Source organism: Bos mutus, chromosome 6 (assembly GCF_027580195.1).
Source record: "Bos mutus isolate GX-2022 chromosome 6, NWIPB_WYAK_1.1, whole genome shotgun sequence".
Classification (NCBI taxonomy): Eukaryota; Metazoa; Chordata; class Mammalia; order Artiodactyla; family Bovidae; genus Bos; species Bos mutus.
This window is the reverse complement of record NC_091622.1, coordinates 110,583,771-110,609,958: the sequence shown is the minus strand read 5'-3', so window position 1 is coordinate 110,609,958 and position 26,188 is coordinate 110,583,771. Positions and strand designations below refer to the sequence as shown.

The window sequence follows — 26,188 nt, the reverse complement described above, 5'->3', positions numbered from 1 at the left end:
ATCTCAGTTGAACATCTTAGACTTTATATCCAGTTGCAAGTTATAATATACAACTAGACTGCATATCAGCCGTTTTGTTTATCAATGAACAAATGACTGAAAAACCGTTTCTTAAGCAATCAATGGACACTATATTTATCATATCCCCTCCATCAAATATCTTTTCACATATTGAAACTGACCTTAGTATTCCCTGCAAGGTGCACGATTCTGGCAAAGGATTTATGCAAAGCACTCTGATATTTCAAATTTTATTTTGTTTTTAAAAATGTTCATCATGACTCACAAAATTGATTTCATGACCTACCAAATGGGTCCCACACATAACATGAAAAATACTGATAGAGACATTTTCTTCTGTTGTGTTGGTAGCTTGACTACGTCTGCTTGATGATCAAAAAAACTAGTTGATCTGCTAAACTGCTGGCTGACACTGGAACTTCCTTGAAGTGGTGGGTATATATCTCAGATTTTTATTCCTGATACTTTCTGATGGGAAGCATATTTTTTAAGATGGCAAATTATGCTTTGATCTAGTAAGGTTCCAATGAGGTCTTCCTTGGCTAGGTCAACTATACGGTTGGAGCTGGTGATATATCTTTAGAGCTTTCTTGGAATGCATCCTTGACCTGAGAATAAGACCAGAAATATGATATTAAGCATTACAAGACAGAGCAGTACTGTACCCAGCTATAGTGACCTTTACAAAATCCAAGGTCATGGACGTTGAAGCAAAAAGCTGTAGTTCTCCTCACCACCATGTTATACAGGTTTAGGCCCATTTCTAAAAGGCATACTACTTCAACCAAGACTGGGAGAGAGAAAAAATGATGTTAAGACCTGGGGGTCAGTACCAGGAGATGCAGAGTACACTGCCAAAGCTGAACACAGCAGACCATGGAGGAGCACAGCTCATCCACCAAGTGTTTTTCCTCTTAGCTCACTTTGAGTGTGCCCATTTTGAAAGTACTTACTGCACTGCTTTCTTGCACTTGGGATATTTGGGTCTTATCAACGTAATACAGCACCTCCTTACAAACCTCTCCATTAAGTAATGCCACTTTGTGGGGGGGAGTGGGGGTCGGGGTGAGAATGGAACGGAAGAAGGGTAAAGTCTTCCATCTGTCCTCAGTCACCTCTGACTCTTTGCAATCCCAGGACTGTAGCCTGCCAGGTTCCTCTGTCCATGGCATTTTCCAGGCAAGAACACTGGAGTGGGTTGCCATTTCCTCTTCCAGGGGATCTTCCGAACCCAGGGTTTGAACCTAGGTCTTCTGAATTGGCAGGTGGATTCTTTACTACTGAGCCATCAGGGAAGCTGACAGATGATCTGAATGCCATCAATTTTCATCAGTCCGTCACCACTATATTTATTCCGGTCTAATCTTTTAATAACAACACCAGATTTAAAGAGGCATAATGTTTTGACCTTGAAACAAGAAAGATGCTGCCAGAGGGAGAAGGCCTTGGTGAGGGTATTCTATAAGACTTCATTAAATTGTATTTAACAGTAAACTTGAAGGGGACTTATAGTATGTCATGTATAATACGTTTTTTTTTTAAATGTAATAAACTTGGCAACTTTAGGTTCACAGCAAAACTGAGCAAAAGGTAGAGATTTTTTTCCCACATAGCCCTGCCCCCACATATGCAGTATTCCCCATTATCAACATCCCCCACCAGAGTGGTACGTGTTACAGGTGACAAAGCCACACCAACACATCGCCATCACCCAAAGTCCATCACTTACACTAAGGCTCACTCTTGGGGTCGTACATCCTATACAAATGAATAACGGCATGTATCCACCATATGGCATCAGAGAGAGTATTTTCACTGCCCTAAAACCCTGTGCCTCTATTTATCCTTCCCTTCCTTCCTACCCCCACTGATCTCTAGTAGTCACTGATTTTTTTTAACCAGCTCAGCTTCACAATTTTGCTTTTTCCAGGATGCCATACTGTTGGAATTACATGTATATAGACTTCTCAGGTTGGCTTCTTTCACTTGGTCATATGCATTTAAAGGTCCTCCATGTAGTTTCATGACTTGATAGCTCATGTCTTCTTAGCACTGAAAAATATTTGCTTGGTTCTAAGTTTATTTATACATTCACCTACTGAAAGACAACTTAGTTGCTCCCAATTTTTGGCAATTGTAAATAAAGCTGTTATAAACATGGGCTGCCAGTTTTTGTGTGTACAAAAGTTTTCCACTCCTTTGGGTAAACACTAAGGAACCTGACCGCTGCACTGTTTGTAAACATGCATTTTTAACAAGGATGCTCATTTTTAATAAGCCAGCCACTGGAAAAGACCCTGATGCTGGGAAAGATTGAGGGCAGGAGGAGAAGAGGGCAGGAGAGGATGAGATGGTTGGATGGCATCACTGACTCAATGGACATGAGTTTGAGCAAACTCAGAGAGATACTGAAGGACAGGGAAGCCTGGTGTGCTACAGTCCATGGGGTCACAAAGAGTCAGACACGACTTAGCAACCAATGGGAGAGAGAATTCAGGGTCTGGTAGATGCTTCTGACTTAATCTTCCTTAGATGTTTCCCCAAAGATGACATGTTCAAAATATCTTACCCTCCTCTGAGCAAGAGGCAAAGCTTTTCTTTGGACGTCTTCCATCCTGTCTGCCAAGGTAGTTAGCAGGAGTAATGAGTTTCTGGCAGATGCCTCCCAGATGGAGGCAAAGTATGGTGGAGAGCATCACCATATTAAACCGGAACTAATCTGGATCTCTGATAAATAAGAGCAATAATGCTCTTTAATCAGCTGTGCATCTAGTTTAGCCATTCTTTAGAAGAGACTTTCAAGAGTTAAGGTAACCAAATACTTGTAGCTGAAAGCATCTTATATACCAAGGTGTATTAATAGAGGCATGGGATAGTTTCAGGTTAGTGACTTTCCACTAATGAATCTTTTTATCTACCTGTTCCTAGAACAGTGTTTGTCACATGGTAGGTTCTCAATAAACGCATTTGAAAGATTAAATGAGAGAATGAATGACACCTATAGTAAACTGTACCATGGACATTCTATTTTTATTAGTCAGTGAAAAATAAGTTACCAAACTATATTTGAACAATTTGGTGATATGTAAGACATAGATTAGTGAGACATTTAAAATTGGATCCACAATATTATATTTCAAAATAAACTGCTTATAAAAATATAAATGTAAACTATATTTAGATTTTTCTTATAAAGCCAATCACATAAATCTACGTGAAAATAAAGACTTAAAAAGCTAATCTCTCATTTATATTATTATGGGTATGAGTAATTCTTTTTTTTTTTTTTTTTGAGTAATTCTTTTAGGACAAAAACAACTGTCTTTAAATCATTCTGTTCTTTTTTATTTTTACTATTTTCATTTGGACCCAATCCTCTTTGAAACTGAAAGTGTTAGTAGCTCAGTCCTGTCCAACTCTTTGCGACTCTCATGGACTATAGCCCACCAGGCTCCTCTGTCCATGGAATTCTCCAGGCAAGAATTCTGGAGTGAGCTGTCATTCCCTCCTCCAGGGGATCTTCCCGACCCAGGCATCGAACCTGGGTCTCCTGCTTTGCAGGCGGATTCTTTACTGTCTGAGCCACCAGGGAAGCCCCAAAGAGATTATAGAATGACATACGCTTCAGTCGACTCCATGGACTGCAGCCTGCCTGCTAGGCTCCTCTGTCCATGGGATTCTCCAGGCATGAATACTGGAGTGAAGTGCCAAGCCCTCCTCCAGAGGATCTTCCCTACCCAGTGATCAAACCCACTTCCTCTTGCATCTGCAGGAGGGTTCTTTACTTCTAGTGCCACCTGGGAAGCCTCTTTAGGAGTCCATTCGGCTGTGCTTCAGAGCAACAATGTATGTTGTTGTATTCAAAAAGTATTCTTAAAGAGCTTACCCGCTTTCTTCAGACAATTCACCTACAGTAATAGTAGACATGGTGTATTAGTGTACAGACCTGAAAAATGTGAGGAAGAAAGCATGTGGAAGTCCTTTTTTAACTGAAAGAGGATACAAGGGAATAACTAAATGGGAGTCTGAAGTAGAAAATGTTGCAAGCTTGACAGAAGGTATGAAATAACTGTCTACAAAAGTGCTGTGAGTGGACTGGGAGAATGTTCTAAGGTTTTAAGCAGGTCTGCATGATTGCCTTACATGCTTAACACAATGATCATTATTATGATGCCTGACAGGTGTGGTCTTTAATTTCCTACCATGAATTTTTACCTCTTAGACATACTTCCATAGTGCTCTAGTACTATCTTCTAAAAATATAGCTCTGATCAGTTTCCTCATAATTCAAAAACCTCTACTGGCTATGAACCAGTGCAATCTCTTCAGGATAATGTAATTTAAACTGGTATCTCCACACAATCCTACACTTCAAGCTCTAAGACTGCCATGAGTTCTTGAAATACCTCGCGCACTTTCACACTTGTGTTTTCATTCTGGCTGGTACTCCCTGTGCCTGGGCTACTTCTCTTGCTTTAAGTCATTTAAAATCCTATTTATTCTTTATGATTAAGCTCAAATGCCACAGCATTTATCCATTCAACTAACATGTAAGGATTTACAATGTGCCAGGCGCTGGGAATACAAAGCAAGAAAATGGATAGTGGGTATATTCATACAAAGGAACACACCTGTTCAGATGTTAACAATGAATGAGCTAGAGTTACACAACACTGTCAAATCTTACATTAAGAAAGCTGCCAAAGGATATACACATTTCTGACTGTGAAAACTATGCACAACAGCACTATGCATGTAATTAAAAAATAAAACATAAAGATACTTTAAAAGGGAGGGAACTTGGTCAAGAAAGAACAGAATGGAATTGGATGGAGCAGACAAGGGCTTCAAATATATGTATTGGTTCTAGTTTTATTTCTACTTTGTGTCAGTCAAAAAATATTCTATTTTTAAAAGGGATGGCTAAGGCGTGATTCTTTCCTGAAGGCACTGCCTGCTTGTCTCATAACCAATAATTTAAAATTACCTTCTACCTCTGATATTCTCCTTTGTTTCCTGTATTGTTACCGTGCACTCATTAGTTAATTATGCCTTAAGAGGAGGACTTTGCAGGTATGAGCTTTAACTAGATTAGAATGTAATCCTCTTCCAGGAGACTCCCGTTTCCTCCAGATCTCAAGGGAGCTAACTAGGTCTACGAACCCCAGCCTGACCCCTTCAGCCGACCAGAGAGCATCCGCCCCCGGATCCAGGATCGCAGCTCCCTGCCTCCGGTGGACGTTCATCCGTCCTCTGGGCAAAACCGAAACATGCCTCCCACCAACGAACCCTGCAATGTCTCCCTTCAGACGAATCCGGACCACTCCCACCAGAGCTCGCTTTTCTTCCTTCTTACCTCCAGCCCAGAGCCGCAAGCCTCCCGCCTAACCTGCCGAGCGCCAGTGTACCTCGCCCCCCATTCCCTACTCAACACCACTTCCGGCCTCGCCTCCGCACCCATAGAAACCCATCCCACCTGCAACCGGAAGAAGGCCGGCTCGGTCCTCTGCGCACGCGCGAAGCCAGGAGGCGGCCCTGCTCTCGCGGTTGTCTCGCGGTGTTTCCTTTTCTCGCGCGAGGTATTTGAAGGCTCTGGCGGTAACCGAGCTGTCGGCTGTTTGCGGCTGACTGACCGGAGTTGGGAGCGTCTGCTGAGACGCGGATGGTGGTCACTCTCTGGCTGTCGTCAAGCGCGGACGGCTTCGCCTCGATCCGGTCCGGCGCCATGGGAGCGGAGAAGAGGCTGGTACCAATCAAGCAGACCTTCCAGCTGGCCCAGCAGCCGCTCCGGAACCGAGATTGATGATGATTGATGATGTTGGTGACTGGTGATGCTGAACCGCCGCCTCTGGCCGGGCCGCCCCGCTCGGCCACACGCGAACACGCTAATTTTGTCAGTCTCTGTAAGAGAATTACAGAGATTTTTTAAATTGCCGAGTCATCGGAAAAGACCCTGATGCTGGGAAAGATTGAAGGCAGGAGGAGAAGGGGACGACAGAGGATGAGATGGTTAGATGGCATCACCGACTCAGTGGACATGAGTTTGAGCAAACTCTGGGAGATGGTGATGGATAGGAAGGTCTGGCGTGCTGCAGTCCATGGGCTCGCACAGAGTCGGACAGGACTGAGCGGCTGAATAACAGCAACAGCTATCATTTACCTTGTTTACTTATTTAGGAAGACTTATTTTAATAATCATTTTAGGTTTGTGTCTCTAGGTTAGCAGTCCACCGATTTTTAACATAGATCTGCATTTCATCAAATAGATATAAAATGTATGCAAGTAAATATATATATATTTTATTTCTGCCCTGTGAATGGTTTAACAGAACACGTTTTTAGGCACAAAATAAGTCAGTGCAAAGAAAAATTCATTTTGTTACCAGACAACTATTTTTCAGGTTGATAATACAGGTCTCCCCCACTTTTAAAAGTTTGCTTTAGGCCAGTTCACTTTTAGGAAAGACCTGTATTGTATTAGTGCCTGTTTTTTTTTTTTGTTTTTGTTTTTTAATTGGAGGATAATTGCTTTATAATATAGTGTTGGTTTTTGCCATACATCAACATGAATCAGTGGTCGGTGCTCCCTCCCTCTTGAACCTCCTTCCGGTATCCCACACCCTCTTGCCCCTCTAGGTTGTCACAGAGCACCAGGGTTGATAGTTGAAGGAAATCTGGAAGGGTTTTCACCTTTACCAAAAAAAATAAGCAAAGAGCAACAAGAGTTGGTATGCTTAGCCTTCAGAGTCTTTCACGTGGAGCCTTTACAGGGGCAGATGACCTGCCAAGCTCCCCTCCCTGCAACTACACTGGGCACCTCAGGTTCGGGGCCCCATAGCTTGGGACTATCTCTTCGAGCATCTAGGCTGCATCTCCGTTTATTTCATGCATCAGCAAGTGTGTTCTAAAGTATCCCAAAAGCTTAGTGTGAAACCGGCTGTAATTTTAAGTGTTTTGATCAGGGTGAATGAAACGCCCAGTGTGTGAGTTGAATTTGCTTGGGTCCACTATTTCCATGCAGAGAGAAAAGATCTTGAAAGCTGCCAAAGTTAGTATTGCTTCTGTTGGTAACAAAGTGGTCTCCAAAGTTGGCCTCCAATGATCAGTGAACATCTAATTAACAAATAGATGGGCTTCCCTGGTGGCTCAGCGGTAAAAAATCCACCTGCATTGCAGGCAACGTGGGTTCGATCCCTGAGTCGGGAAGATCCCCTGGACAAGGGAATGGCTACCTGCTTCAGTATTGCCTGGAGAATTCCATGGACAGCAGAGCCTGGTGGACTACAGTCCATGGAGTTGCAAAGAGTCAGGCATGACTGAACAACTAACACACACATGTCTCTTTCTTAATGTATTCCCCCTCCTTCCTTCCCAGAGGAAACCACTATCCTGAATTGTCTGTTATTCATTACTTTGCTTTTCTTTAGAGTTTATTATAAGGCTACCCACTGTATCCCACAGATATGCAATGTATCTTTGCTTTTTTTAACCTTATTATAAATGTAGCTATTTTGCATGTATTATTTTGTAATGAATTTTTTTCCATTTAACCCTTTCTAAGAATGATCCAGATTTATGCATGTTGCTATGCATACTCAATCACTCAGTTGTGTCTGACTCTTCATGCCCCCATGGACTGTAGCCCACCAGGCTCCTCTGTCCATGGGATTATCCTGGCAAGAATACTGGAGTGGGTTGCCATGCCCTCCTCCAGGGGATCTTGCCAACCCAGGGATCGAACCCACAGCTCCTGCATTTGGCAGGCAGATCCTTTACCATTGTGCTACCTGGGAAGCCCTTGTGTGTAATTATAGTCTTTTCCTTTTCACTACTATATAGTATTTTGCTTTAGAAAGACAATACACTCGAATTATCTGCTATGTTGTTTACTGTTATGAACTAAATGCTATCAGCATTCTCAAACACATACAAAAGTTTCCCTGGCTGATATTCCTAGAGGTGGTGTTATGAGCTGAATTGGGATTCTCCAAAATTCTTAATTGTGGCCCTGATTATCAACATCTCCAAGTATCTCAGGAATTGCCTGCATTTGGAGATAGAGTCTTTAAAGAGATAGTTAATTAAAATGAGACCTTTGGTGGGGAGTGCTCTAGTCTAGTCTGATGTTCTTTTAAGAAGACGAGATTGGAGAGGGGGGTTCAGGATGAGGGACACATGTACACCCATGGCTGATTCATGTCAATGTATGGCAAAAACCACTACAATATTGTAATTAGCCTCCAATTAAAATAAATTAACTTAAAAAAAGAAGATGAGATTGGCCATATAGAGAGACACTGGACATGTGCATTCAAAGAAGAAAGGCCAGTGAATACACGGAAGAAGACATCTGCAATGCAAGAAGAGGAGGGGGGAAGAAACCAAACTGTGATTTTGGACTTCTGGCCTCCAAAATGAGGAAATAAATCTTTTTTTTTTTTTAATAAATTGGTTTTTAAACCACCCAGTCTCTAGCATTTTTGTTACTGCTACCCTAGCAGATGAATACAACTAGAATTGCTAGATGGGATTATGCATAAGTTCAGTTTAATTAGTAATGCCAATATTATTTTAAAGTGCTTGGACCAACTTACAATCCTACTGGCATGTGTGAGAATTCTTATTCTACATCCTTGCCCAAACCTGGTTTTGTCAGACTTGAGTTTCTCCAGTCTGTTGGGATAAGAGTGGAATGTTACTGTTGTGCTGATTGCACTATCCTGAAAACTAAGGAGAGTTGAATATCTTCATGTATTTTTAAAATTTCTGTATCAATAAAATTTTTGTTATATCTTTGACCACCTTTCTGTTATGCTATTTGTTTTTTCCTTACTGATGGGTAAGAGTTAATTTTAATGAAAGTAAGATTTATTCTTTAATGCCCTGTCTTATGTCTTATTTAAGAAATTCTTCCTAACCTCCAGAGTAAAAGAATATATTCTTTTTTTCTGAATGTTTTTCATTTCAATCCTTAATGTACCTGGAATTGATTTTTCTTTTTAATGTTTGATTTGAGGTAGATGTATAGTTTCATTTTTCCCTGCACTAATAACAGTTGTCCTAGCCCTATTTATTGAATAGTCTTTGGCAGCTCTGACATACATCAAGTCTGCCTACAATGCAGTTTTCTTTCTGGCCTCTATTCTAATTATGATTTTTGTCTATCTTTAGACCATTATTCAGAAAACAAAGATCATGGCATCTGGTCCCATCACTTCATGGGAAATAGATGGGGAAACAGTGGAAATAGTGTCAGACTTTATTTTTTGGGGCTCCAAAATCACTGCAGATGGTGACTGCAGCCATGAAATTAAAAGATGCTTACTCCTTGGTAGGAAAGTTATGACCAACCTAGATAGCATATTGAAAAACAGAGACATTACTTTGCCAACAAAGGTCCGTCTAGTCAAGGCTATGGTTTTTCCTGTGGTCATGTATGGATGTGAGAGTTGGACTGTGAAGAAAGCTGAGCACCGAAGAATTGATGCTTTTGAACTGTGGTGTTGGAGAAGACTCTTGAGAGTCCCTTGGACTGCAAGGAGATCCAACCAGTCCATTCTAAAGGAGATCAGTCCTGGGATTTCTTTGGAAGGAATGATGCTAAAGCTGAAACTCCAGTACTTTGGACACGTCATGCAAAGAGTTGACTCATTGGAAAAGACTGATGCTGGGAGGGATTGGGGGCAGGAGGAGAAGGGGGCAACAGAGGATGAGATGGCTGGATGACATCACTGACTCGATGGATGTGAGTCTGAGTGAACTCCGGGAGTTTGTGATAGACAGGGAGGCCTGGTGTGCTGCAATTCATGGGGTAGCAAAGAGTCGGACACGATTGAGCGACTGAACTGAACTGAGACCATTATTATGTTGTCTTAATTATTAATACTACGTGCATTGGTGCTCAGTCATGTCTGACTCTTGCAACCCCATGGACTGTAGCTCACCAGGCTCCTCTGTCCATGGAATTTTCCAGGCAAGAATACTGGAGTGGGTTGCCATTTCCTCTTCCAGGGGATCTTCCTGACTCAAGGGTCTAACCTGCATCTCCTGCTGCTCCTGCATTGATCAGATCAGATCAGATCAGTCGCTCAGTCCTGTCTGACTCTTTGTGACCCCATGAATTGCAGCACGCCAGGCCTCCCTATCCATCACAAACTCCCAGAGTTCACTCAGACTCATGTCAATCGAGTCAGTGATGCCATCCAGCCATCTCATCCTCTGTCGTCCCCTTCTCCTCTTGCCCCCAATCCCTCCCAGCATCAGAGTCTTTTCCAATGAGTTAACTCTTCGCATGAGGTGGCCCAAGTACTGGAGTTTCAGCTTTAGCATCATTCCTTCCAAAGAAATCCCAGGGCTGATCTCCTTTAGAATGGACTGGTTGGATCTTCTTGCAGATTCTTTACCACTGAACTACCTGGGAAGCCCCTTAATTATTATGGTTTTATAATAAATCTTAATATCTTATAGTAATTGGATTTATTGTTTATATTTATGTGTGTGTGTGTATATATTTGGGATTCTCTGGTAGTTCCATTGGTAAAGAATCTGCCTGCAGTGTGGGAGACCCAGGTTCAACCCCTAGGTTGGAAAGATCCCCTGGAGAAGGAAATGGCAATCCACTGCAGTATTCTTGCCTGAGAATCCCATGGACAGAGGTAGGCCATGGTAGGCCACAGCCCATGGGGTTGCAGTGAAGTGAAGTGGATCAGTCGTGTCCAACTCTTTGCGACCCCATGGACTATAGCCTACCAGGCTCCATCCATGGGATTTCCCGGGCAAGAATACTGGAGTGGGTTGCCATTTCCTTCTCAGGGGATCTTCCAGACCCAGGGATTGAACCCCGGTCTCCCGCATTGCAGGCAGACGCTTTACTGTCTGAGCCACCAGGGAAGCTATGGGGTTGCAGAGTAGAACACAACTGAGCAACTAACACACACACAGTAAGTGGATTGTTTGTTTCAAATTATTTATATATATAATATAGTAAATAAATAAATATGTAATAAAATTGGCTTTCCTGATGGCTCAGATGGTAGAGAATCTGCCTGTAATGCAGGAGACCTGGATTTGATCCCTGTGTTGGGAAGATCCCCTGGAATAAGTGAGCGGTTACACATTCCAGTGTTCTTGCCTGGAGAATTCCATGGACAGGGGAGACTGGCAAGGTATAGTCCGTGGGGCCACAAGGAGTCAGACATGACTGAGTGACTTTTGCTCTCTCACTCACCCATAATTAAATTATTTAACAACTGATATGTGTATGATCTTGAAGTTGTCAAATGTGGAGAATCAAGCTAGGTGTGTTTAAGCATAGAAAATGGTTTTTGTCCCAAAGACTTAAAAAAATTCTTTTCAAGGCAACCTAATGAACCTTTTAAAAAGCCATTTCTAATATGAGACCAGGGATTTGGGGGTATTATAGATGGAGTTTAGGTGAAAAAAGATGATCCATGGGTTGATCTGTCTTGAGGCTAATTAGGTGTATTAATTTTGTAGGTATCAGCGCCTTATTTTCTTAATATATATAGAATTATCACTTGTTAGCTAGTTCAATTGGGTTTTTAAAAAGGTATTTATTTATTTGGTTGTGCCAGGTCTTAGCTGTGGCATGCAGGATCTTTATTCGAGACATGTGAACTCTTGGTGGCAGCATGTGGAATCTAATTCCCTGACCAGTGATCGAACCCAGGCCCCCTGCACTGGAACTGAGGCGTCTCTGTCACTGAACCACCAGGGAAGTCCCTCAATTGGGTTTTTAATGACTCCTTTTTTTTTTTTTCATCTGTTTGTTTTCTTAGGATTTTGTACTTAGTTCAGAGCATTCCATATCTTCAACAAGGCCTAGTGATATATGAGGTAAACAAACACAAAGTTAATGGATTTGAAAGTCATATTTGTTTTTACTGTTACGAAAACTTTCAGAGAGAATAGTAAAATGAACCTAGCAAACCAACACCTGGCTTTAACCACTATTAGTATTAGACCAGTTTTGTTTCTCTTCCTTCTCTCTTCCCACAGCCCAGACCACATGAACACATTTCACACATCCCACCCTACTCAGTTAGAATTAGTTTAAAGCAAATCTTAGCTATCATTTCATCTACTCTCCAGTGTTCAGATTTTTCTAATTTTCTCAAAAAAATTGTTTTTCACACCATTTCTTTGAATTAGGATCTAAACTATCTGTATATTTTATATGCTACTTCTTATGTCTCTTTTAATATATAACAGGCTCTTTTCCCCTGTATTTCTTTGACAATTATTTGTGGTAGAGATTGGGTCATTTGTCTAGGTGAATTTCCCATATTCTGGATTTGGCTGATTTCATCCTCATAGTATCACACAGCCTGTTTATTTCATGTATATTTCCCATGAACTGCTATTTAAGGGTAGATGATTGACTAGAATAGTTTGTCCTTTTTTTTTTTTTTTTCAGGAATTGGGGTAAAATACTTATGTGGTGTTTTATAAACATTTTATTGGGGTTTATCAGGTGGTGCTAGTGTAAAGAATCTGTCTGCCAATGCAAGAGTCATAAGAGATTCGAGTTTGATCCCTGAATTGGGAAGATCCCCTGGAGAAGGGAATGGCACCCCACTCCAATATTCTTGCCTGGGAAATTCTATGGTCAGAGGAGCCTGGCGGGCTACAGTTCATGGGGCTGCAAAGGGTCAGACACGACTGAGCACAGCACATAAACATTCTATTGCGTTCATATCAGGAGGTGAAAACAGTGTCCTAATGTGTATGATTAAGGATTATAAATGTGTTCCTCTGTAGTCTTTTCACTTCTAATATTCCTGTTTTTACAGGTGGGGAAACTAAGGCCAACCTAGACGGGTATTAAAAAGCAGAGACATTACTTTGCCAACAAAGGTTCATCTAGTCAAAGCTATGGTTTTTCCAGTAGTCATGTATGGATGTGCAAATTGGACTATAAAGAAAGCTTAGTGCCGAAGAATTGATGCTTCTGAACTGTGGTGTTGGAGAAGACTCTTGAGAGTCCCTTGGACAGCAAGGAGATCCAGTCAGTCCATCCTAAAGGAGATCAGTCCTGAATAGTCATTGGAAGGACTGATGCTGAAGCTGAAGCTCCAATACTTTGGCCACCTGATGCGAAGAGATGACTCATTTCAAAAGACCCTGATGCTGGGAAAGATTGAAAGAGGGAGGAGAAGGGGACGATGGAGGATGAGGTGGTTGGATGGCATCATCGACTCAATGGACATGAGTTTGAGTAAGCTCCAGGAGTTGGTGATGGACAGGGAAGCCTGGCGTGCTGCAGTCCACGGGGTCACAAAGAGTCGGACACGACTGAGTGACTGAACTGAACTGAACTGAAACGAAAGCCTAGAGAGTTAAATATTTGCCAAAGGCCAAACAACTAACTTAATAGAAGTAGACCTTTATTCCACCTGATACTCCCTTTCAAATATTTGCCTCAGGTGTGCAGACCTTCATCTGAAGATTTTCATGCATCAGAAAAAAATCAGAAGTGGTTCAGGATGGCATTTCTGCCTGTTCCAAGTAGAGTTTTTGTGACTAAGAAGGTAAGTCACAGCACATGTCTAACTGTGTAAAGTGTACGCAGTAGTAAACTTTCAACTCTCTTGAGTGGTTCTGTTTTTTTCACTGCCAGTGTGATAGCTAAGACTTGAGAGTGAAAGCAATAGTCAGAGGGGCCTAGACAGGAACCTAAGCCTGAAAACCTGGTAAACCCAGGATAGGAAGAGCGCAAGAAAATCTTTATAGCCTACAATGTGTGCGTGTGTGTTTGTGTGTGCGTACACAGTCACTCAGTCACATCCAACTCTTTGCGACCCCATGGACTGTAGCCTGCCAGGCTCCTCTGTCCATGGGATTCTCCAGGCAAAAATACTGGAACAGGTTGCCATTTCCTACCAGGGGATCTTCCCAACCCAGAAATCAAACTCCTGTCTCTTACCTTTCCTGCCTTGGCAGGTAGAGTCTTTACCATTGCACCACCTGGGAACCCCATAGCCTAAAATAGTCATTGGTTATTTAGTCCTAAATAATTTGTGTGTGAGTGTGTGTGTTCACTTTATTTCTTTTTGTACGGATATGCTTTGTTTTCCATTTTTGTTTTTACTTGTCTAATAAATACCTTCAAGTTCATACCAATTTGAAGAAAATGAGTTATATAACAAAATAAAGGAAGTGAAAACTAGAGGGAAGTTACATTCCTCTAAAGCTTTCATAACTGAACAGATGCTGTGAAGTTAGTGATGCAAAAAATCTTCTACAAGCCTGGTTACACTTCACTGAAATATCTTGAGTTGCTTTATCTTTATGATGAGTCAAAGTGGACGATAGTGGCAAGATCACTGCTTTCTTTTTCAGTAATTTTCAGTGAACTGACAGGAATTTGCAAAAACAATGATGGTAGGTACATGACAAATTTTTCATGTAAAGCCATTACTTTGATCATTTTCTAATATAGTAGAAATGAGCTGATAGGGAGGAAGGAAGATTTATGACTAAAAGTTTCATGAAATGATGCCTTTACTTTGTAGGGGAGAAATGATATGATTAAATAAATTTCACTAATATTTAAATGCAGCATAGAAAAATAATCCCAAATAAACACAATACAGATAAAAATCAGGAATATTTTATTTAATGTGATTAGTACACCGTCTGTTCTTAAGTTCATTCCAATCTGAGATGCACAAGAACAATTCCATATATCTGGTTAATTCTGTCTCCTTTGTTTTGATTGAATTAAATATTGAAAGTGAATCGTATTACAGTAATTCTGCTTTTCAATGAACAGTCATTTTTTAAATTGATTTATGTTTTGGTTGCGGTGGGTCTTTGTTGCTGCTCACGGACTTTCTCCAGTTACAGTGAGCAGGGGTTTCTCTCGTGGGGCACCGGCTCTAGGGCACACGGACCGCAGTGGCTGCAGCACAAGGCCTCAGTAGTTAGGGCTCCAGGGCTCCGGAGCACAGGCTCAGTAGTTACTGGGCACAGGGTTTACTTGCTCCAAGGCATCTGAATCTTCCCAGACTAGGGATTGAACCTGCATCCCCTGCATTGGCAGGTGGATTCTTCGCCACTGTACCACCAGGGAAGTCTGTGAACAGTCTTATTTCATCAAAAAGAATCATAAATTTAATGTCTCCTAATCTTTTGCATCTGTGAAAAGCAAGCTGTAATATTTCATATTCTTTAATTACCAAGTATATGCAACTCAATTTCTGATTCAGAGTTTTTGAAGGCAAATGAATCCAACCAGATAGTTTTCTTGAATGCATCAATTTTTTTTTTTTTTCTGGGATACAATGGTTAAAAGTTTGAACCATGCCAGAAACAGTAAAAAAAAAAAAAAAAAAGGCAACATATATCAAAAAATGTTGTTAAACACACTGGACATCAGGCAGTGAAGAACAGGCAATAAAGGATGTGAACCCTGAGTGAGAGGAAATGAACAAGGTGAGTTCTATGGTTGCTCCCTCTTACCGCCTTGAGAGAATCTCCAGGCTCAGCATGGCTGTGGGGAACACAGGAAGAGCTTGGTGGGACCCTAGGTTGCATGAGAAAGAGCTGAGCGTCTGGTGAAACCACAGTGGCTACAGTTTGCAGCACAGCCTAACAGGAGAGAGCAGCACAGAAAGAGAACTCTAGAAATCTGGAAAGATGCTTGCTTGCTTGAGTTTTCAGGTGAGTACTGATCAGTGCACAATGGTGAGGAACTTGCCTGAGGCCAAGAAAAGGACCTCCTGAAGGTATTACAAGCAATAGACCCCAGCTCAAAGAGAGCTGGGGATAATGGCTGTGCCCACAAGACATATGGAAAAACCTCACTCACAGAGCAATGCATGCAGTACATAGAAGGGTCTTGCCCAGTTACGGGGAATAATTAGCCCTAGGCTGAGCACTGTTCTGCCTTGTATTTAAAACAAGACCTAAAAATACCAAATGGTTTCCAAGTTAACACACCAGAGCAAAAGTCTTATAGGAACACAAAACTACCTAGTATCTAGAAAGGTAAATCTTTCATTGCTTGGCATCCACTCAAAAATTACCAAAGATGCAAATAAGTGGAAAAATAGGACCCACAGTAAGGAGACAAATCGATTGAAACTGATACAGATGTTAAAATTTGCACACATTATACTGTAACCTCTCAAGTGGTGCAGAGGAAAAGAATCCGCCTGCCAACATAGGAGACTCAGAGACGTGTTCCACCCCTGGGTCGGGAAGATCCCCTGGAGAAGGAAATGGCAACACACTCCAGGATTCGTGCCTGGAAAATCCCATGGACAGGACAGAGGAGCCTAGCAGGCTACAGTCCATGGGGTCACAAAGAGTCAGACATGACTGAGCAACTGAGCACACACTTTGCCTCTATTTTGGGGGGGCTTCCCTGATGGCTCAGATGGTAAACAATCTGCCGGCAATGCAGGAGACCTTGCTTCGATCCCTGGGTTGGCAAGATCCCCTGGAGAAGGAAATGGCAACCCACTCCAGCATTCTTGCCTGGAGAATCCCCATGGACAGAGAGCCTGGTGGGCTTCAATCCATGGGGTCACAAAGAGTCAGACACGACAAATGACTAAGCACAGCATACTGTAACTATTCCCTATGTTTAAAAAGTTAAGTAGAGACATGTGAGATAGACCAAACTTCTAGAAATGAAAACTACAGAGTGTGGGATATAAAACACTGGGTGGATTAACGGCAGATTTGACACTGTAGAAGAAAAGATTTATGAGTCTGAAGATGTTACAATAAGAACTATCCAAAATGAAGCACAGAAACAGAAGACCAACAAGTGAGCTGTGAACCACTGCCTAATATGCCTATAATAGGAGACTAAGAGATATGGAAGAAACCTGAAGGATTTATTTAAAGAAGTAGCTAAAAAGTTTTTTTAATGACAGAAATTATAAATCCACAGACCTAAGGCGATTGATGAATCCCAAGTACGTGAAGCAGGAAAACAACTACCCCAAGCACATCATTATCAAATTGCTTAAAACCAGTGATTAAGATAAAATCTTAATAAAAAAAAAAAAAAAAAGAAGGAAAAAAGGCACTGTTTCCAACATGAGAGTGACATCATATTTCTTTTAGAAAATAATTCAGTTGAGAAGTCAGTAGACAAACTTATTTAATGAACTAGAAAGAACCCTGTCAATCTAAAATTCTATGCCCAGAGAAAACACCCCAAAAACAAGCAAAATAGCTTTCTCCGGCAAAAGCTGAAAGAATTCATCCCTCGCAGATCCGTAATGCAAGAAATGTCAAAGCAAGTCCAGTCTTTCAGGCAAAAGAAAACACACTAGACTAGCAAACTGATCTGTAGCCGTGTTAGTTTACTGCCTACAATCTAATAATAGCTTTTACATTTAAAAAATGTTATTTAAAAAAATATCTCCAGAGATCATCAAATTCTTCTGGGGGCAAAACTGCCTCCGGTTGAGAACCACTGGCTCTTTACCCCTGTTATAATGCAGAGATTGTTGGATTGGATAAAAGAGCAAGACCTAATTATATGCTGCTTATACGACTCATGTAGGTTAAAAACAAAAGGAGGCAAAAAGAGATGTGATAGTGCATGCGTGCTAGGTCACTTCAGTCATGTCTGATACTTTGCAACCCTTTTTGGGACTGTAACCTGCCAGGTTGCTCTGTCCATGGGATTTTCCAGGCAAGAATGCTGGACTCGGTTGCAATGCCCTTCTGCAGAAGATATGAGGGTAAAACTAATTAAAAGAAATTTAAAATATCCATTGTTACTAGACAAAGTAGATTTCAGAACAAAGGAAAAATATTTCCAGGAGTAAAGAATGTAAAAGCTGTGACAGATTTTCTTTTTGGGGGCTACAAAATCACTGCAGATGGTGACAGCAGCTATGAAATTACAAGATGCTGCTCCTTGGAAGAAAAGCTATGACAAACCTGGTTCAGTATGGTTCAGTCACTCAGTCGTGTCCCACTCTTCGCAACCCCATGAACCGCAGCACTCCAGGCCTCTCTGCCCATCACCAACTCCCAGAGTCCACCCAAACTCATGTCCATTGAGTCAGTGATGCCATCCAGCCATCTCATCCTCTGTCGACCCCTTCTGATCCTGCCCTCAACCTTTCCCAGCATCAGGGTCTCTTCAAATGAGTCAACTCTTCACATCAGGTGGCCAAAGTATTGGAGTTTCAGCTTCAACATCAGTCCTTCCAATGAACCCCCAGGACTGATCTCCTTTAGAATGGACTGGTTGGATCTCCTTGCAGTCCAAGGGACTCTCAAGAGTCTTCTCCAACACCACAGTTCAAAAGCATCAATTCTTTGGTGCTCAGCCTTATGGTCCAATTCTCACATCCATACATGACTACTGAAAAAACCATAGCCTTGGCTAGTCAGACCTTTGTTGACAAAGTAATGTCTCTGCTTTTTAATATGCTATCTAGGTTGGTCATAACTTTCCTTCTAAGGAGTAAGCGTCTTTTAATTTCATGGCTGCAATCACCATCTGCAGTGATTTTGGAGCCCCCAAAAATAAAGTCAACCACTGTTTCCACTGTTTCCCCATTTATTTCCCACGAAGTGATGGGACCGGATGCCATGATCTTAGTTTTCTGAATGTTGAGCTTTAAGCCAACTTTTTCACTCTCCTCTTTCACTTTCATCAAGAGGCTCTCTAGTTCCTCTTCACTTTCTACCATAATGGTGGTGTCATCTGAGAATCTGAGGTTATTGATATTTCTCCCAGAAATCTTGATTCCAGCTTGTGCTTCTTCCAGCCCAGCGTTTCTCATGATGTACTCTGCATAGAAGTTCAATAAGCAAGGTGACAATATACAGCCTTGATGGACTCCTTTTCCTATTTGGAACCAGTCTGTTGTTCCATATCCAGTTCTAACTGTTGCTTCCCGAACTGCATACAGGTTTCTCAGGAGGCAGGTCAGGTGGTCTGGTATTCCCATCTCTTTCAGAATTTTCCACAGTTTATTGTGATCCATGTAGTCAAAGGCTTTGGCATAGTCAATACAGCAGAAATAGATGTTTTTCTGGAACTCTCTTGCTTTTTCCATGATCCAGCAGATATTGGCAATTTGATCTCTGGTTCCTCTGCCTTTTCTAAAACCAGCTTGAACATCAGGAAGTTCACGGTTCACATATTGCTGAAGTCTGGCTTGGAGAATTTTGAGCATTACTTTACTAGCATGTGAGATGAGTGCAATTGTGCGGTAGTTTGAGCATTCTTTGGCATTGCCTTTCTTTGGGATTGGAATGAAAACTGACCTTTTCCAGTCCTATGGCCACTGCTGAGTTTTCCAAATTTGCTGGCATATTGAGTGCAGCACTTTCACAGCATCGTCTTTCAAGATTTGAAATAGCTCAACTGGAATTCCATCACCTGCACTAGCTTTGTTCGTGGTGATGCTTTCTAAGGCCCACTTGACTTCACATTCCAGGATGTCTGGCTCTAGGTGAGTGATCACACCATCATGATTATTTGGGTTGTGAAGATCTTTTTATGCACAGTTCTTCTGTGTATTCTTGCCACCTCTTCTTAATATCTTCTGCTTCTGTTAGGTCCATACCATTTCTGTCCTTTATCGAGCCCATCTTAGCATGAAATGTTCCCTTGCTATCTCTAATATTCTTGAAGATATCTCTAGTCTTTCCCATTCTGTTGTTTTCCTCCATTTCTTTGCATTGATTGCTGAGGAAGGCTTTCTTATCTCTTCTTGCTATTCTTTGGAACTCTGCATTCAGATGCTTAAATCTTTCCTTTTCTCCTTTGCTTTTCTCTTCTCTTCTTTTCACAGCTATACTACACTGCAATAAAAAGGAATCACCTATTGAAGCAAACCATGACATAGGTGGGTTTAAAAAATAATTATGCTGAGTGAAAGAAGTCAGACAAATGATTCCATTTATATAACATTCTAGGAAATGCAAACTAAAGACATAGAGACCAAAAGAACTTTAATTGCCTGGGATGTGGGGACAAGGGTGGAGGGGCAGGGGAAAGAGCAGGAAGGAGGCTTTCCCAAGATACCATGAGACTTGGAGATGGGGAAGATTTTCATTATCTTTTTTCAGGTGACAGTTTCTTGTGTTTATACTTCTGCCAAGACCTCAAACTGTACATTTTAAATATGTGTCGTTCACTGTATGTCAGTGATGCCTCCATAAATCTGTTACAAAAGTTTGTGCCAGAAACGTTAGATGTACAATATCTTTCCTTCATGGACTTGCCTGGTGGTCCAGTGGCTAAGACTCCACACTCCCAATTCCGAGGTGAGGTTTCAGTCTCTAGACCGGGAAGTAGATTCCCACATGCCAACTAAAGACTCCACATGCTGCAACTAAGACCCAGCACAGTCAAATACATGAATATTTTTTTAATATCTTTTTTTCAGTTTCAGAAGCTGACAAGCTGGGCAGATGGGCTGGAGAAGGATATTGGGTCTCATCTTCCCAGCCTTTCGACCCTTCCCCTAAAGTCGCACAATAAAACAGTTTGATCCCCACAGCAGATATATCTTTCTTTCAAAATATCTTATTGTTTTCCATATGTTGTGAAAATTGGGGAGTACTAATATCTTGTGTGGAGGTGATGGAATTCCAGTTGAGCTATTTCAAATCCTGAAAGATGATGCTATGAAAGTGCTGCACTCAATATGCCAGCAAATTTGGAAAACTCAGCAGTGGCCACAGGACTGGAAAAGGTCAGTTTTCATCCCAATCCCAAAGAAAGGCAATGCCAAAGAATGCTCAAACTACCGCACAATTGCACTCATCTCACACGCTAGTAATGTAATGCTCAAAATTCTCCAAGCCAGGCTTCAGCAATACGTGAACCATGAACTTCCTGATATTCAAGCTGGTTTTAGAAAAGGCAGAGGAACCAGAGATCAAATTGCCAACATCCGCTGGATCATGGAAAAAGCAAGAGAGTTCCAGAAAAACATCCATTTCTGCTGTATTGACTATGCCAAAGCCTTTGACTGTGTGGATCACAATAAACTGTGGAAAATTCTGAAAGAGATGGGAATACCAGACTACCTGATTTGCCTCTTGAGAAATCTGTATGCAGGTCAGGAAACAAAAGTTAGAACTGGATATGGAACAACAGACTGGTTCCAAATAGGAAAAGGAGTCCGTCAAGGCTGTATATTGTCACCTTGCTTATTTAACTATATGCAAAGTATGTCATGAGAAATTCTGGACTGGAAGAAACACAAGCTGGAATCAAGATTTCTGGGAGAAATATCAATAACCTCAGATATGCAGATGACACCACCCTTATGGCAGAAAGTGAAGAGCAACTCAAAAGCCGATTGATGAAAGTGAAAGTGGAGAGTGAAAAACTGGGCTTAAAGCTCAACATTCAGAAAACGAAGATCATGGCATCCGGTCCCATCACTTCATGGGAAATAGATGGGGAAACAGTGGAAACAGTGTCAGACTTTATTTTGGAGGGGCTCCAAAATCACTGCAGATGGTGACTGCAGCCATGAAATTAAAAGACGCTTACTCCTTGGAAGGAAAGTTATGACCAACCTAGATAGCATATTCAAAAGCAGAGACATTACTTTGCCAACAAAGGTTCGTCTAGTCAAGGCTATGGTTTTTCCTGTGGTCATGTATGGATATGAGAGTTGGACTGTGAAGAAGGCTGAGTGCTGAAGAATTGATGCTTTTGAACTGTGATGTTGGAGAAGACTCTTGAGAGTCCCTTGGACTGCAAGGAGATCCAACCAGTCCATTCTGAAGGAGATCAGCCCTAGGATTTCTTTGGAGGGAATGATGCTAAAGCTGAAACTCCAGTACTTTGGCCACCTAATGGGAAGAGCTGACTCATTGGAAAAGACTCTGATGCTGGGAGGGATTGGGGGCAGGAGGAGAAGGGGACGACAGAGGATGAGATGGCTGGATGGCATCACTGACTCGATGGACTTGAGTCTGAGTGAACTCCGGGAGTTGGTGATGGACAGGGAGGCCTGGCGTGCTGCGATTCATGGGGTCGCAAAGAGTCGGACACGACTGAGCGACTGAACTGAACTGAATACCTTGTGTGATTACTGTCATGACAGTAATGCCTTTTGGAACCTTTAAATACATTTGTATGTTGAAATAAAACCCTGTAGTTGTAAAGAAAGTTCATCGAGAATGCTGAAAATATCATTTATCTATGTCATTTTATGACTTAGATATTGTCTTCAGAAATGTTTGCAAAATAACAATTATTTTTCAACTAGAAAAAATAGTCGACCAAATAGTACTAAATATTTAATTTAAATAACTATATCCCTGTGTTTTTTAACACCTCAATGAAATTACCAGAATCATATTCAGATAACAGAATTTTGTTATATTGTATGTTAGTTGATAATTATTGAAGCTGATAATTATTGGTGCCTGACAGTGTTCATTATACCACTGTCTCTATTCTTATTTTCATTTGAAATTTTCCATCAAAAATATTTTTTAACTTATATTACCAGCAATACATTATCTGAAATAAATATATCTAATTTAATTTTGTGTGATGTTATAGTTAAACAACATAACATATCTTGTTTGAACTGATCTTGCTGTATATATCCAACAAACTAAAAATGTTATGCAGTTTATTTTCATCAAATTGGGTTTTGAAATCTCTGTGGACTTGTGATAAGTATTGCTTCTAAGTGTTTCACAATAGTAAAACATAAATGAGCTACTGTGTTAGCACTCTGCATTTTTTTATTAGATTTTTAATTTATACACACCATATCCAAACATGCTGTAAGAAAACATGTGAATTATTTTCTGTCTCTCGGTGTTTATGACTCTCAGCTTTAATGACAATAGTAAGGTTTAATCACTAACAATGCTTAGACTGGGATCTTGATGTATCTGTCCCCTTTCCTTATCAATAAATTCAGCAGGTTTTGTCCAAGGAGATTTTTAATTTTGAAGATGTTACACTTCTATTTTAAAAATATCTTTGACAATTTGATAAACCTACATATTAAATTAACTTCATTATGGGAGTTCCCTGCTGGTTCAGTGGTTAGGACTTCATAGTTTCATTGCCAAGGGCCCAGGTTCAATTCCTGGTTAAGGAAGTAAGACCCCACAAGCCACACGGAGTAGGCAAAAAGAGAAAAAAACTTTATTATAACCTTTTGTATTACACTTTTTTTCTGCTTTAGAAGGTGTCATGAATGAGGTCAAAATATGCTGTTTAAAATAACTATTTTTCCTTATTGTTTTTACACCCCAGATCCAGTAGGTGAACAGTTTTCACTTAATCATTCTTTATTCTTATTGCTTAAAAAATATGATGTAAGTTCAATTTGTATTCATTTGATTAAAATATTACAAGTTGCTGCTGCTGCTAAGTCGTTTCAGTCGTGTCCGACTCTGTGCGACCCCATAGACGGCAGGCCACCAGGCTCCCCCGTCCCTGGGATTCTCCAGGCAAGAACATTTGAGAGGGTTGCCATTTCTTTCAATGTATGAAACTGAAAAAGTGAAAGTAAAGTCGCTCAGTCGTGTCCGACTCTGTGCGACCCCATGGACTGCAGCTTACCAGGCTCCTCCGTCCATGGGATTTACTTGTGGCAATAGGTATATTCCTTGCTCAGACTTTGAGTATGTTTCTCTGGCATTTTCTATGAAAAAGACTTGCTGGTTTCAGTCCACAATTAGCTTGTGACCTGTTGTTTTTAAAAGCACTATATTATGACTTTTGACTTGTATTTAGAGGCAATATGAGACTTTGCTTAGTCTCATATGAATGTAATGATGAGTCTTTCCACATCTACATGTCAAATGTGCTTAGTCGCTTAGTCGTGTCTGACTCTTTGTAACCCCATGGACTGTAGCCCACCAGGCTCCTCTGTCCAGGTGGATTCTCCAGGCAAGAATACTGGAGTGGGTTGCCATTTCCTTCTCCAGGAGATCTTCCCAACCCAGGGATCAAACCCAGGTCTCCCACACTGCAGGTGGATTCTTTATCATCTGAGCCACCAGGGAAGCCCAAGAATACTGGAGTGGGTAGACTATCCCTTCTCCAGGGGATCTTCCCAACTCAGGAGTTGAACCAGGGTTTCCTGCATTCCACGTGGATTCTTTACCAGCTGAGCTACCATGGAAAGCTCTACGTGTCAAATAGGAGGGTCAAATACATACTTAGTGTGTGATTCATGAAGACCGTAAGTTGTTTAATATCTGTTAAACCTTTCACTTTAACAAATATTGAATGCCTATACAATATGCCAAGTGTTATGCTAGGCACTTTTGCATTGTTTTCTCATAGATTGTCATAAAAGTTATCAAGCTTGTCCATGACCATGTAGTTGTTTAGTGAAAGAGACAAAGAACTACGAAATGTAGTCAGGTGCCCTTTGCATGACACCATGATTCTAACCAGTAAGGCTGAGATGAGATTTTCATGATTAATACTTGCAATTTGTAACAGTACTAATATTGTTGAAATGTTCACATTAAAATGTTCAGCTTTGATAAGCTGAAAACACTACCAATGTTTAAAACCCTAATCTAGTTAGCAATTGGGTGAATTTTCTCCATTAATACCACGTTGCCTAACAGGCTGCAGTGTCATCAGAGCAACAACAAATCCCATATATTTAAAATCTGAAAGGTCAAATCAACCAAAGTGATTTGCAATACAGAAACAACATAATTAAATGGTCTTTTTTTTTTTTTAAAGAAAAGATTGTGTCAACAGGAACTTGATGCAATTCTGACTGCAATTGGCCATAAGGAAAATGGATCACTTCCTCTTTCTTCAGACCATAGGGTGTGGCGTGTGGTTGTGAACAATTAATTCACTTGTGACCCAGATTTCTTCAGAAGATTCCTCTGGAGAACATAGCTGCATGTATACTGATGACTACAGTCTTCAAGATATATTGTTATATTGACTAAGACAAAGCCATGTAGAAAAGAACCTTTGTCCTTTTCTCCTAGAGAGCCCAGACCCCTTTCTCCCTCTTGAGGGCTCCAGACCCCTTTCTCCTCCTTCTCAGCCACCCTGGACTCCTTATCAACCTGTGAGGGGAAGCACACTGATTGAAACCTCCCACCCTGCCCAGGCACCATAGCAAGAATTTGCATGAGTTATTTTATGACAGGAGATCCTGATAAGGAATCAGATTAGATCAGTCGCTCAGTCGTGTCCGACTGTTTGCGACCCCATGAATCGCAGCACGCCAGGCCTCCCTGTCCATCACCAACTCCCGGAGTTCACTCAGACTCGCGTCCATCGAGTCAGTGATGCCATCCAGCCATCTCATCCTCTGTCGTCCCCTTCTCCTCCTGCCCCCAATCCCTCCCAACATCAGAGTCTTTTCCAATGAGTCAACTTTTAGCATGAGGTGGCCGAAGTACTGGAGTTTCAGCTTTAGCATCATTCCCTCCAAAGAAATCCTAGGGCTGATCTCCTTCAGAATGGACTGGTTGGATCTCCTTGCAGTCCAAGGGACTCTCAAGAGTCCTCTCAACACCACAGTTCAAAAGCATCGATTCTTCGGCACTCAGCCCTCTTCACAGTCCAACTCTCACATCCATACATGACCACAGGAAAAACCATAGCCTTGACTAGATGAACCTTTGTTGGCAAAGTAATGTCTCTGCTTTTGAATATGCTATCTAGATTGGTCACAACCTTCCTTCCAAGGAGTAAGCGTCTTTTAATTTCATGGCTGCAGTCACCATCTGCAGTGATTTTGGAGCCCCCCAAAATAAAGTCTGACACTGTTTCCCCATCTATTTCCCATTAAGTGATGGGACCGGATGCCATGATCTTCGTTTTCTGAATGTTGAGCTTTAAGCCCACGTTTTCACTCTCCACTTTCACCTTCATCAATCGGCTTTTGAGTTCCTCTTCACTTTCTGCCATAAGGGTGGTATCATCTGCATATCTGAGGTTATTGATATTTCTCCTGGCAATCTTGATTCCAGCTTGTGTTTCTTCCAGTCCAGTGTTTCTCCTGATGTACTCTGCATATAAGTTAAATAAACAGGGTGACAATATACAGCCTTGATATACTCCTTTTCCTATTTGGAACCAGTCTGTTGTTCCCTGTCCAGTTCTAACAATTGCTTCCTGACCTGCACACAAATTTCTCAAGAGGCAAATCAGGTGGTCTGGTATTCCAATCTCTTTCAGAATTTT

At 41.3% G+C, this 26,188-nt stretch overlaps 1 non-coding gene across 1 annotated transcript; it reads right to left on the bottom strand.

Moving 5' to 3' along the window:
- Positions 1-237: 237 nt before the first annotated feature.
- LOC102271972 (uncharacterized) lies at positions 238-5,501 on the bottom strand. Its single transcript, XR_011464559.1, has 3 exons — positions 5,378-5,501; positions 3,908-3,967; positions 238-629 (listed from the first exon to the last, which is right to left on the bottom strand). It is a non-coding gene; the product is annotated as an uncharacterized protein (transcript).
- Positions 5,502-26,188: the final 20,687 nt, after the last annotated feature.